Source organism: Tiliqua scincoides, chromosome 1 (genome assembly GCF_035046505.1).
Source record: "Tiliqua scincoides isolate rTilSci1 chromosome 1, rTilSci1.hap2, whole genome shotgun sequence".
Taxonomy (NCBI): domain Eukaryota; kingdom Metazoa; phylum Chordata; class Lepidosauria; order Squamata; family Scincidae; genus Tiliqua; species Tiliqua scincoides.
Window position 1 is genome coordinate 39,550,959 of NC_089821.1, and position 13,054 is coordinate 39,564,012.

Here is a 13,054-nt window from a genome sequence, read left to right on the forward strand (position 1 = left end):
AAAGGTAAACTACTTGGGCTACAATCCTCTGCACACTTACCTGGGAGTAAATCCTATTGAATGCAACAGGACTTGTTTCTAAGTAGACATGCTAAGGCTTACGCTGCTGGATTATTAAGAGTCAATGATTTCCAAAGTGTTAAGGTGCAACATCCTGTAAATGTTGAAGAAGATTGTTCTGTATGCAGACATGTCCCAGTATCCACAGGGGATCCAGAACCCTCTGCAATTAAGTGAAGCCACGGATACCAGAGCCCTGGCTTCCCCAGCCCTCCTAATGCCTTTTGAAGGCATAAAAACGTCACTTCCAGTTTTCAGCTGAAAACCTGAAGTAGCATGTTTCACCCTCTGTCATTCTGGGCCTGGCAGAGACCGCAGGCGGATGCATGTGACCTCTGCTGGGCTCAGAAGGCCCTCTGGAGGGGGGGTGGGGGTGCAGGGAGACACGGACCCGATGCTCAGTTAACTGAAACCGCAAATACAGGATCTGTGGAGAAAGGGATCCCCTGTGTTTGTTGCTGAGGAGTGTGCGGTTTAAATTACTGATCTGTATCTTGGTTCAGTTAGAGGGGAAAAAGTGTGGAACCATTTCTTGTAGTTAGGAACAAAGTAGAGCTCTACTCCAAATGTCTGGAAAAAGTTAAAAAAAACACCCACTTCCAGTTTCGCGATGAAAACAGCGAGTTTTTTTTTTTACTTTTTCCAGACATTTGGAGGCTTGGGGAGCCCTGCAGAGAGGACCGCAGACTCTCCAGACACTCCAGGAGGATGGCACTGGTTGTAGGAAAATGGAAGCCCTCCCCCCCATTGTCCCTGGCAGCAATCCTGGGGATTGTGTTGCTGCCTTTCCCCCTCCCCTGCAACAATTTATTTTTCACATTTCTCTGCTGCCCTTTCTCCAAGGAGCTCAGGGCAGTCTACATGGTTCCTTCCCTCCCTTTGTCCTCTCAACAACTCAGTGATGTGGGTAATGCAGAGAGTGAATAGCCCATGCTCATCCAGATCTAAGTTCAATTCCCAAAAGAAGTACTTTCTTTTTGGCTTAGCCACAATTAAAAAAAAAAAAAATCCTAGAGTGCTTCAAGAAGATGCAGGGGTCTGTCTCCAGATGGGACTCCAGGGAGAAGAGAATCCCAAAGTCATCACAAAGTGCATTTTTATTTCCATTTCCTTAGAAATTTATTGGCAATTATAGTGATCAAGATAAGGCGCTAGATCAAAACAGACTACTTTGAAAGAATGCATCACCTCTGCAAGGTAATTAACCTTATAAGGAACATAATCAATATTTAATTATCGTAACAAAGTATAGTTTTGCAAACAGAATTTGCAAGTAGATCAATTTGATTTTAACCCAACTTGTTACCCTTGGCATATTTAATATGAACTATCTGAAGACTTTTTACTTACTCTGTACTTTTGGAAATCTTACTGGAATGAACCCAACTTTTAGAACAGATTTATTAATTCAACCTGAAGCAAGGATCCTTAGGTCAGCAAGAACACCCCTGTAAATTTTCCCAGTATTAGGAGATGTACTGTTTTCTTATCTTCTTCAGACCGTGCACTCTGTAGACATTTTGAGTACTGCTATTAACCTTAAGAATTTACAGCCTGAGTTACAACTTCCATTCAGAGTTAAGGCGCAAGTTCCATTAGCTTAGTAAAAGTTCACTGTTTTGGAAAACAGAAGGATGAGTGGCCTTTTCAAAGTACGAAAGGACTAATCTGTATTCAGTAACCAATCTAGTGATGGAGAAAGTTGATCAATATATAGAAAATTATGCTATATTAACTTGAGAATCAAAAACTCAGAAAACCGCTTCAAAAATGAAATCGCTTTAACATGTGGCACTTATAGGAAACTGGGAACTGAATGTATGGACAGTGATAGTTTCTTTCTTGCAGCCTGATCCTATGCCGGGGCAATGCCAGTGCCCCGGTATTATCCTTAAATATCTTGGAATGTTAAAAAATATACTGAGCATGCGCAGACTGCTTTCAGCAGACCAAGCGTCTGATTCTAGATACTTGCAGGTACATGCACAGGCCTAAATCAATGGTTCTCAAACTGGTGGGTTGCGAACCAACAGCTCGTGTAAAGGGGCAGGGGTAGGAGAGGCAGGGAAGCAATCCCCAGAATTGCGTCCCTAAAGGGGGCAAAGAGGGGTGCTTGCACTTACATTTACATAGTTAGGGCAGCTGGAGGCTGCAGGAGGTGCTTTGTGATTGCACCTGGAGATTGCTTCACTGCCCTTGCCTCTTCCCCGCAAAGACTTACTGAGGGAGTAAAGCTCCCTCAAAATATGAGAACCACTGCCCTAAATTATATTATGCTTATGTAATTCTTCTTGGTTGGCACAGAAATAAGCCAAGTTGTTTGTTGATTTGATCAGGAAATAGTTCATCTTATTTCTGAGCCAATCCAATTTAAGCAACAGGAAGGTTACCCATCACTAGTTCCTACTATTTGTGAACAAGGAGCATTGAAAATAAATACCCTGTGGGTCCAATCCTGTCCTATGTTCCTTTACCTTGAGGAGGCCTCTGTGACTGCATCTCCTACCTCAGGATGTAGCACACACCTTGTTAACACAGATGCATCAGTGCTGGTAAGTTGGATAGGATTGGGCCGTATCTAATATATAGAAATGCATTAGTAGACAGCCTGAGTGTAAGCTCTGATATGCTGGTGTATATATTAGCAAGCACAAGACTTGGCAAAAGCCAAGATGACATAAGCCTTTAGGTAAATGCATTACCCCACCTCCAGAAGCAGACTTGCCTTTTCAACACAATTTACACTGTACATGTGAATGAAAGCAAATATTAATTGATAATTTGAATTAATAATTCCTGTCCTTGGAAGATATAACATAATTATCCACCTGTTCAGTTTTACATACACTTAATAGAAAATCCATTATCTTGCAAATCAGTTCTTGCTTCCTGCTTTCTGGTCATAAAGGAAATCAGCGTATGAAACAGCCTGGATGATCAAACAAGAATGAGTGAGAAAGTTCCCTGGCACGATCACTATAGGAATTTGGCTTGTGTACAGTGAAAATACTCTGCAGATGTATAAATTATGCAGGCTGGGATAGCGTTGGTCAAAATCTTCCATGCTGGAGTCATGTGGGAAACAAAGTCTAGACATCATAGATTAACGTATTTCTTTTACACTTGTGCAATCTAGGCACAACTTAATAAAACAGAATCAGCAAAGTCTACATATGTAGTCATATGTCATCAAACGCACCCCCAAAGCAAGGCTAGTGAGAAGGGCTTTCCAAAAAGCCCTTGATGGGCTCTATGTACATAAAGATGTGCAATCCCAAAACTGATGCAAGATGCACTATCAACCATTGCAGTTTAAATTATAACCCCTTTACATTTTAGGACTTAGTTCTGGAATGGCTACTATTTATACTACTGTCTATTTAGAAAGCACCTAATGTATAATAGAAGCTAAAGACATTTACTTGGATATAACCTACTACCCTCCACAAGTTTTCAACGTAAAAGAAAAATAGAGAGCAGGTCTGCTCCTATTACAGTATATCACATTTGTTGCATTTAGATCAGGGTTCTCCAAACCCCGGTCCTGGGCCAGATGTGGCCCACGACAAGCCTCCATCCGGCCCACAGCCAGCCTCTTGTCCCTTGAAGCCTCTGGCCCACTCAACTGAACATGACCGGAGCTGTGCTCTGGTTGCATCTGGAGGGTGTTCTGAGGGCTGGACAAGTTGAATGAATGAGCCCATTCATTCATTTATTCACTCATCGAAGTTCCATTTCTATTTATTTAAATTATATATTTAAATTTTTTTTCCGGCCCTCAACACCGCACAGATATTTGATATGGCCCTCTGCCCAAAAAGTCTGGAGACCCCTGATTTAGATGGTTGCATTCAGTTCCTGGCATCTTTAGAATATCTCAGGTAAGAGTGGTAGAAAACTTACAATACAAATCTTGGGAAGTCAGTGCCAGAGTAGAGAGTCGTACATGAGCTAGTATTTTGACTTAGTATGAGGGGCAGCCTAATCCTACCTTGTGCATGAATAGACAGGCCAACTGGCCTGCACCATATCGAGCATTGGAGGCGGCTGTGGTGCAACTCAGGATTGAGTTAAGAGTCACTGCCCCTCTGCGACTCAATGTGAAAATGAGTCATAACAGGGGCACTTTCCAAGTTGCCCTTTCATGATTCTAAAGGACTCAAGTCAAGTCACTCCCCCCCACACACACACACTTTAAAAAGCCCGCTATGGAAAAAATGGGGTGTGTGTGTGTGAACTTTAAACACACCCTTGATGTCCCCACCCAACTGTAAACAGGGCAGGATGGGATGAAAAGCTTACATCCCTGTCCTCTTCTCTGGCTCCTAGCCGACTAAAAAAATAATGTAGCCAAAGAAGAAATACTGTCAACATACCCTTCTTGCATATTTCCAGGATCAAAAGTTACCGAAGCAGTATAGGAAGCAAATTCAGGAAGGCTGTAATAATGTAAAAACTGACCCAGTGTAATACAGTACCATGTCTGCTTATTCAGAAGTACGTAAATTCCACTTCAGTGGTAGAGGTGTTTGTTTCTGGTGAGTAAGATTGGTTTATACCCCTAAGTCTTACTGAACACAATGAACTTACTTCTGAGTAAGTAAATAACATCATTTTCAAATACCTCTATCAATGGGTTACCTGATTTACCTGGGACTGAGTTACCCATGTATAGGATTGCAGCCTAAATCATTATGCACTGGTCTTTTTCTACCAAACCTACCTTTGTCAGCCTACTCAAAGATGGCACCAGACATGCATAGAGTTTCATAGAGCAAAATATTTGCCCTGAACTGTACTCTGTACTCTTTTCACGAGGCAGCACTTCTCAGGTTGGCCCTGTTGATTGAAAAAAGGTTGTATTCTGTTACAAATAAGGAGGCTCTACATTGGCACTACTTTTTAATAGAATACTGTTCAAATCATCCAAGAATCCTTGCAAAAATAAATTGGAGAAAACACAAATATTTGTGGTTTGCAAATGTGACTTTGGTTGCCAGAGGATCCACAATTCAGAATGTGTTGTAGTTACGGTTTCCAAATGCCATCAGAGTAGTATACATTCTATCAGAGTACACCATCTTAATACATATTTTTGATGTGAGACATCTGCTGAGTTAAACAAAAAGTGTTTTCAATGGTTATTTGTCATCAAGTTTTGAAAGGAAACTTACAGATTTAATTAAACGCTGAATGAAGCCTCCAGTGCAAAGAACCATTTTAAAGTCTCCCGATCGCCCAATTACAGGGGTGATCGGAGTTTGTTTAGCCTGGCCTGGAACACAGGAGTCTCCTCCCTGTGGGGGGAGTGGAGGTGGGCTGGAACTGAGCAGAGGCAGAGGCCTTTTAAGGGACAACACCCAGCCCTCCTCCTCCTCCTTCGCACGTGGGGCTCGAGGTGGCACAGTCCACGGTCCGTGTGCCTTCCCCTTAAGGGACAGACCTGGATGAGTTATGCCGCCTGAGAATGGGGCGTGACTTGGAGTCGGGTGCATGCCAGCCTGGGGCCAGATGTGTTCTGGTATTTGGAGTACATGTATATTTCAGGCTATGCAAAGTACATTGCATACCAAATCTTCTGAAGGACTTTGAAAAAGTGAAGTCGTATAATTGACTGAACCATTCCTATAGCTTTGGTAGCTGTATCTGAATTGAAAAATAATCCGATGAGACTAGAACATAAACACTACCTTAAATTAAATGCATAATTTTACTAGACTGAATCCAGTATGATGTAATGGTTAGCATGTTGGACTTGACTAGGAAGACCTGGTTTGAAATTGTTATTCAGATATGGTACTTCCTGGGTCGGCTTTGACCAATTACCATCTCTCAGCTGAACCCCGCACAATGTTGATTTGAGGATAAAAGAAGGGTTAGGTATCTATGACACAGACTCCCATGGAGACTTGCACTGGCCTGAGAGGACTATGGGTGTCACCCCTCCCCCACTTGCCCATGGCCAGCTTGAGGAGAACAAAGAAGAATAGGTGTTGAATAGGTGCCAAGGCAAAAGGGAGTCTATAACACCAGCTCCCATGGAGTCCAGCACTGGCCTCCAAAACAGTCCTTGTTTTGCTATTGTATTTTATTAACAATTTCTAAGCTTCCTTGGGGACTTGCTTTGGCAAGGGAAAGGTGGGTAGCCATTCTTTAAAGAAATGTAGACTACTTTGAGCTCCTGAACGTGAACGTGAACATAGTAATAAACCATGAATTAATTCAATGAGGAAACATAAATATGCCAATTTCAAAGAACTTGAAATGAAATCTTATTTCATTTTGTTTTTGCTCAGCACCCATAACCCTGGTTTTTATCCAGTCTGAAGTGTGCTGAGGCACACAGAAGACTTTTATCTCTCGCAATGCAAATCTGTTGTTACAAAGTTGTGGATTTTGCAGCCATCATAAAAATTAATGCTATCTTGCTCAAGGAAACTTGACCTTGTTCCTTGCAATGTTTTTTTGCTAAGGTAAGAGCTTGCTACTTTGACTCCAAAAGGAGTGGTTTGTCATATACTACAGAGCAAAGTAACAAATTCTATCAGCATTGTCAAACTGACAGTAAAATATGTTTCAGTTTGCCATACTGTTTTTTTTTCCACTTACGGTTCTGAAGCTTTGGTTTTCTCTCCAACAGATGTGAGCATGCAAAGTAACTGAAAGCCAACTTGCGCATTCAACATTTTTCAGAAGAGACTGACTCAATTAACGATTATTGCAGAATAGTTCTGGAGACGTTTTCTTCTCCAAATTCTAATTCTGTGGGAAAAATATTGCACAAGCTGGACTAATTATCGCTAGATTGTGAGACTTAAGACCTCATTTGGTACTCAGTATTCATTTCCAGGAGCTGTAATCCAATAAGGATGTTAACAATTAGGGTCAAACTATATGTACCGCAAGGAGACCTCCTGCCTACAGCGTGGGATCAGCAGCCCTGTTGCACCAGCATTGGATACAACTGGGCTGTCATGGATTTATGTAGGTAAAAGGGAAAACTTCCTAATTATGTCCTTGTGAAGGTAGAGAGAATATAGTAAAATTTACAAGTGTCTCATTGGCTAATGTCGGGCAGTTGAAAATGGCTGCTGCTGCATCCTGCACACTTCAGGAAGCTGCTGGCCGCCCATGATTCAAGGGTTTGGAGTCTATAACTACTCATTGTGAAGTTGTTTCCAAACACATTAATTAAAGCAGCACATGGGGGGGAAGCTACTTGATTGAAAAGGTTGTATGAAATTGCAGTTAACTTCCCAGCACTTATATAGTACAATGGCTGTTCTATATAGTTATGTAATAGGGAGACTTCCTTCTGCTTTTCCCCATCTATAGCTTGTTCAAAAATCATGGTAATAAATTCCATAGCAACAAAGCCTGTTGCAGCACCTTTAAAAGATTTACGGTGATGTAAGCTCTTATCCACCACAGTTTATGCCTGTCCATAAAACCTGTCAATAAACCTGTCCATAAAATTCCACAAGATGTGTTCATGATGAATGGTATTGTTGAGATGAACTACAACTGAAGATGGAAATGCAAGCCATGATAAAGCCAAAATTAAGCTTTTAATCATTCAAACCTTTCCCCCTGCCCCTCCTGATGCAGGCAAGCCAAAATGGCTTACGCTGTATCCTGCAAGGGGTCAGTCCCAGAGGTCTCCTTTGCAACATTTGCTGCTGTTACAAAATTCCTGGTGCAGGTCCACGTGTACCCAGGTGGCAGGACTGAGTCCAAGAAGGGAGTTTGGCAGCCACTGCTGACATCAAACCTACCCCTTTCCCAGATCGATCTGCCTTCTTCCCCACCCTCAGACTGCCCTATCCTGCTCCCCCCCCCCCACCAGCTTATCTGTGTTGGCCTGCCAATCCCAAACATCACCACACATGAAGCCACTATGGCCTCCCCACCAGTGCCTCAACAGTGTGCAGCTTTGTGCATGGTTGGAGATACTTTTACAACTACTGTAAGGCAGTCTCCACTGGCCAAACAATTACTTACAGATTGGCCCTATCAGATGGGCTGCAAATCCCATTGCTTTCAGAGGAAGGGAATTAAGCATGGATCTAGTTCTCATCGGGATTCAAAAGTGCTTACATGTGGCTGAATGGTACCCATAGATTCTGTGGTGAATCATGAATGCACGGCCATATGAAAGCACTTAGCAAAGCCATCCACATAAATGGTGCGGGACACAACAAGAACATAAGAACAGCCCACACTGGATCAGGCCATAGGCCCATCTAGTCCAGCTTTCTGTATCTCACAGCGGCCCGCCAAATGCCCCAGGGAGCACACCAGATAACAAGAGACCTTATTCTGGTGCCCTCCCTTGCATCTGGCATTCTGACATAACCCATTTCTAAAATCAGGAGGTTGCGCATACACATCATGGCTTGTAACCTGTAATGGATTTTTCCTCCAGAAACTTGTCCAATCCCCTTTTAAAGGCATCCAGGCCAGATGCCATCACCACATCCTGTGGTAAGGAGTTCCACAGACCAATCACACAGTGAGTAAAGAAATATTTTCTTTTGTCTATCCTAACTCTCCCAACACTCAATTTTAGTGGTTGTCCCCTGGTTCTGGTGTTATGTGAGAGTGTAAAGAGCAACTCTCTATTCACTCTGTCCTTCCCGTGCATAATTTTGTATGTCTCAATCATGTCCCCCCTCAGGCGCCTCTTTTCTAGGCTGAAGAGGCCCAAACGCCGTAGCCTTGCCTCATAAAAAAGGTACCCCAGCCCAGTAATCATCTTAGTCGCTCTCTTTTGCACCTTTTGCAGCTTCCAAATGGTTTTTGCTGAGCCCACTAATGGCTAAAATACCTGAAGCCATGTGTTAATAGGAGTCTCCCCAGTCACATGGAGAATGTCCTTACCAGCACAAATTGTTACAGGACAGAGATAGTGGTGTGTGGAAATGTGAACTCTTCACATCATTGATTAAGATACGCAAGTGAGTATCTTATGTAGAAAGATCCCCATTTGAAGATCTTTTGGTACTAGTTGAAGGGGCCAAAGTTTCAAATCTTTCCAGGATTTCCTGTTGGTGTGTGCATCTCTGTTAATTTCAGAAAGATTGTAGGTTTCGCTGTTTCAGTCACTCATAAAATGTTACTGGATGCAGAGATCACGTAAGCATCCTCTCTGAATAACCAGGAAAACAAAACATCATAAATCAGTAATGATGCTCAATGTATCACAGAGCATATTGGAGTGTACAGCCATATGTATGGCAGGAATACAAATCTTGACAAGGTGCTATAAATAATACCAAGAACAATAAAGCCAGGCTTACTCCTTTTTGATAGTATCAGGAAAAAACTGGCCTATTGTTATTTTTGAGACTCATAAAATAAACACTTTCAGAGAGGAAGCAGATAGGTAAGTATGCACTCAGAAACAACATATGTGCCCCATATGTTCAGATTTATCGCATTTATATATTTTCATTGTTTTAGTGTCAGGATAAACTGCCATTCCCCCCCCATGACTATTTGGAAAATACTTCATCATAAAAAATGGCAATTTCAGGATATTAACAATTTTAAAATGCAAAATTTTATGAGGGCTCCTCATATTTCTGTATTGAATAAAGGCGGGGGAAGGAAGAATAGTCCTCATCTTGCATGCATATCACTCTCCCCATGTTATCAGCCTTCTTTCAGTTCTGAGACCTTCTTCCAAGACCTCCCCCCCCCCCCGGCCCCAGCACAATGATTACAGATTGTGTGAATGTGCAATCCTATGCACACTTACCTGGGAGTAAGACCCATTCTAAGTGAATATGTGTAGAGCTGATCTTTCAGTGTCTTGTTTTTAGTGTTTATTTGCACTATGAGGTTATTACTGTAAGCTGAGGAGAAAAGGGAAGAAAGTTGGCTTGAGCCATCTATTCAACACTGCAATGTTTTTAAAGCTGGTGAAATACCTTAGGGCGCAATCCTAACCAACATTCCAGCACCAATGCAAGTGCAGTGCAACTCTGAGGTAAGGGAGCAAACATTGCCTTACCTTGGGGAGGTCTCTGTGACTACCCCCCCCCCAACTGTAGGATGCAACATGTGCCCCACTGGCACAGCTAGGTCAGTGCTGGAAAGTTGGTTAGGATTGTACCCTCAGTGTGAAAGGGAACATATCTGCATGGTGCTGTGAATGCCAGGTGCAAGTGAATGGCAATGATACAGCATGAGCACGATACAGGCATCTTGCTGTCTTGAGTGCTTCCCGAGGCATCTGGTGGGCCACTGTGAGATGCAGGAAGCTGGACTGGACTGGTCCTTAGCCTGATCCAACAGGGTTCTTCTTATGTTCTTATGAATGACAAAAGCCCAAGTACATGATCAGATTTTCATACAACAACCAACAAAGTTGCAAGGAAATGTAACCATGTAAATGCATGCAACCATTCCCAGCAGCTGGTGTTATACAAAGCATGACAAGGGCAACATGTATATTCTATACTATGCTGCATGCTCTGCTTGCACTAAGTCCCCCCTACCCCAGTAGGCATCTTTTTACTTGCTTGCCACTATCTAATTTCATTTGTGGCACTCTTGCTAAAAGTCCACATGGCCAGAGTTGAGATTCTTAAATTCTTAAAGCTCACTGGATGGCCCTGAGCAAGTCACCATCTCTCAGTCTCACTCAGTCTCACTACCTAATCTTGTGTACCTTTCCCTGGCCTGACCTCCCTGGAGGAAGTTTGAGACACAAGTGCAATAAATATTCATCCTCAGACTCCAAAGATGAATATAAACATCTACTACATCCATACAATAGGATATTATTGTAAATAGGTGGCATTATTTTTTTAAGGTTTGTTATTTTTAATCTTACTCCACCCTTGCAGTTTAGAGTGGTAAACAATAAATTCACCCAATACCAAAATATTCCTGGGCATTGAAAGGCAGTGCAAGGAGAAAGCTCTTAAAATGTTCCTTAATCTTGGCTTTGGCAAGTCTCTAGAGCAGCCATTTTTCACCCATGTGCCATGGAACAATAGTGTGTTGTGAATGATCCACAGGTATGCCATGGGAATTTGGGAGAGGGCCATTTATTAGTAGGGCCATTGGGGAATGCGAGACCCCTGCCAGCAGTGTGGTGTGCCTTGTCAATTGTCCAAAAACTGATGGTGTGCCTTGACAATTTTTGTGCCTTGTTGGTATGCCATGGGATGAAAAAGGTTGAAAATGGCTGCTCTAGAGAATGAGCATTCCATTTCTAAGGAATATGTTTCAGATGTTATGTTTATGTAGGGCAAATGGAAGCTCCAAAGGTGTCGTCCAAGGGCAGGGAGGAGGATATTGGGGGAATCACGTTTCACATGGAGTTAAATTTACTGAATTTGTAAAACCAATTAAGGGCGCAATCCAAATGCACCCTTGGGCCGACACTGGCCCTTGCACCAGCCCAGGAGGGTCACAAAAGTGCCATAAGGTACATTTGTGCCTCCTCAGGAGGAAGTTGGGCCAGTGCTCAAAGAAGCACCAGCCTGCAGAGGCCAATGCAAGCCTCCACACCGGCTTCCTCCTTGCGAGTTGCATCGGCCCAAAGAAGGGAGGCGGAAGGGAGGCTGGAGGGAGGCATTCCTGGGCAGGGGGAGGGCGGGCAGTGGGCAGCACCGGGGGCAGGCGGACGGGGAGCGGGAGGCGGGACTAGGATCGGGCAGTTATGCCGGATCCCAGCCTCTATTCCCGGGGAGAACGGAGCGGCTTCAAGTCACTCCACTCTCCTTGGACTTGTGCCATCTCAAGAGGTGGTGCAAGTCCGAGGAGACCCATAGGTGCCAGTGGCCCTTACTCAGAGGTAAGGCAAAATATTTCCCCTTGCCTATGACTGAGCCGCTTATGGCCACAATCCTGCACTGGATATAGCGCAAGCCTCTTGGCTTGCCTATTCCAGTGCAGGATAGACTTGCGCCCTAAGAGAGATACGTGATATGATTTGTCTTTGTGGTTTCCTAAGTATTAACAGTTGGGAGTTTCACAAAGGTCCAATAATTTGCCTGTTGATGTTGAGTCCTGATCTTGGTCTTTTGAGCCAACTATAACTGTTAATGGGGCTCTCTGAGATTTATAGAGTTTGCAGTTTCAAGCAAACTTTCAGGACTGTGTAGGGTAAGAACAAATTACCTTGTTTACTGAGCACACTCCGTTCTTCATTTCTAGGATACGGGTTGACAAGATTCAAGTCTGTCTGGAAAATGCCTGCAGGTACCCAGCTGTGAGAGAAATGTACTGGACATCTTCTCAGAAGACTTATAATCTATATTTTATCTATATTGCGGTAATATCTTGAGAACAAATACAGGGACTGCATTCTAGTGAGTCCTGGCACAAATTAAGCCCCCCTCTGTCTTTCTCACTACCATCACTACTTCAATTGCAAACAGAACATTGCATTTTGCCCACTTCAGCATTACCTCAGGAGATGTTTTTAATAGCTTCACAGTGCTCAGTGCCTTGTCACGTGCTCCAGATGACTAGATGCCTTCATGCAATCGTTTGCACTCCACATTCACTTAGGAGTTATTAAAATGATGAGTTTGTATCAAACAAGGCCTGACTCTTTCTTTAGCCCCAGATGTTTTCCAAAAGAGAAAAAAAAAATATGTTATTAAAACATGAGGAGATACTCCAGCTACAAGCCAAAGCAATATGTGCTATTTGCAGCTTTAATGATGATGTCACTGCAGAGAGCGTGTCTCTTCTTTTATTTCTTTTAAGTGTGAAGAAACCTGAGAAAATAGCTTCAACCCAATAATTTTCCAGTGAAAAAGACTTTTTCCAGTCAAGGCTGCTGTCCCTCTTTCCAGCCAATCTGTGCCCACATGGCTTGTAAACAAGATTGCTATATCACAGCCAATGTTGCCCAGTTTCCTATTCCCTTAGCAGAAATGACAAAGAGCCTTCAGGATTACCGGTAATCAATATATTTCACCATAAAATTAATGAACTGCAGTTCATTTCATCATGTATGAAGTGAAATCCT